This window comes from Pteropus alecto, unplaced genomic scaffold, assembly GCF_000325575.1.
Source record: "Pteropus alecto unplaced genomic scaffold, ASM32557v1 scaffold96, whole genome shotgun sequence".
Lineage (NCBI taxonomy): Eukaryota > Metazoa > Chordata > Mammalia > Chiroptera > Pteropodidae > Pteropus > Pteropus alecto.
The window spans coordinates 853,613-855,236 of NW_006438979.1; positions in this window are offsets into that span (position 1 = coordinate 853,613).

The following is a 1,624-nucleotide window of genomic DNA, read 5'->3' on the forward strand; positions in this document are numbered from 1 at the left end:
GTGTGTGCGCATCTGTGTGTGTGTGTCTGTGTGTGTCTGTGTGTGCGTGTGTGTCCGTGTACGTGTGTGCGCATCTGTGTGTGTGTGTCTGTGTGTGTCTGTGTGTGCGTGTGTGTCCGTGTACGTGTGTGTGCATCTGTGTGTGTGCGTGTGTGTGTGCGTGTGTGTCTGTGTGTGCGCGTGTGTGTGTGTGTGCGTGTGCGTCTGTGTGTGCGCATCTGTGTGGTCTGCAGTGTTTTTCCACTTGGAAAATATACCACCTCTTCTCATAACCTTTTTTTCCCAGCAACAACCAAAAAAAAAAAAAAAAAAAAGAAAAACCCGAGCCGTGAGTGTTAATGACATGCCGAGTTCAATTTCCCTGCTGTAAAGAGAAGTCTGCGTCGTGCCAGGCGTGGGGGTGATGGGGGCCGACGCATGCTCGCGAGGACAGGGACATGACCGTCCATCAGCCCGGGGGCGGGGGACAGACCACCGGCGCCCCCCCGCTCCGCCCCCCCGTCTCCAGGGACGTGACCTAGAGAACCGAGGCCCGAAATCCAGAGAGAGGCTCGGTCACATGACACCCGCACGGCACCGACGGGAGCTTGGCCTAAGGCTCTGCCGTGCACTTTGCTGACCGACTTCTGGCGGGAAGTGTCCGGATGCAGCAGGGCAGCCAGCCTTGCACACAGCCCACCCTGCTCAAACGTTTTGGGGTCTTTTTTGGGGGGGAGGAGACTTAATGCAGCAGAGAAGAGGACATGGAACTCCCCCCGGCCACACAAAGTGATCTGGGGTGCCAAACACCTCCAAATCCTGTCCACCTCCTCCTGCTTACTTCCCTAACAGACATTAAAAAAGAAAGCACATTATTTCCAAAAACGTGTGTCTGCACGCGGAGCACCTGTCCTGTTGTGTTTAGCGACGTCTGGCTGTGTGACGAATGACACTCAAACCTAGAGACGTCACCAACACACACCCGTGACACCACGAATCCAGGCTCAGCTCAGCCTCCGCCTCAGGGGCCCGACGTGTCAGCCAGGGCCGGGGTCCCCCGCGAGACGGTGGGAAGGTCTCATTTTCCGGGATGCGCTGCTGGCGTCCGTGGCTTCTCGGTGGCTTTCGGACAGAGTTATGACCTCATGCAGTGTGACCGTAAAGGGTGCAGCCTGTCACCTTGGCCACGTCCTGTGAGTCACAAGGAAGACACAGCTGGCCGCGCGTGCACGGGCTGCGATGGCCCCGGGCTGTGCAGACTGAGCGGCGGGCGTCCTGAGAGTCACGGCAGCAGCCGATTCCGCCGCTGTTCTGCTCAGCAGAATCCTCTCTGCGGCTCCAACATCCGGGCTTCCGGCACGCGTGCTGAGGACCGTCCCAGCCGTGCCCGCTCTCATGCGCCTCAGGGCATGTGACAGAAACTCGGCGCGCGTGCTTCATCCTTCAGTAGCTGCCACAGCCGTGTCACAAAGGCCCAGCGCCGCTGATGAACGCGCACTTTGCCTTGAGGCCGATTTTATTCATGGCCATGACCTAGCCTGGCGGCGTCACCGAACTCCACGGGGGACAGGACTCTGAGAAGAAGAACCCAACGTGGCAGCCCTCGGCCTGCGTTCCGTGCGATTTCCTGCTTTTCCGTAGGGGA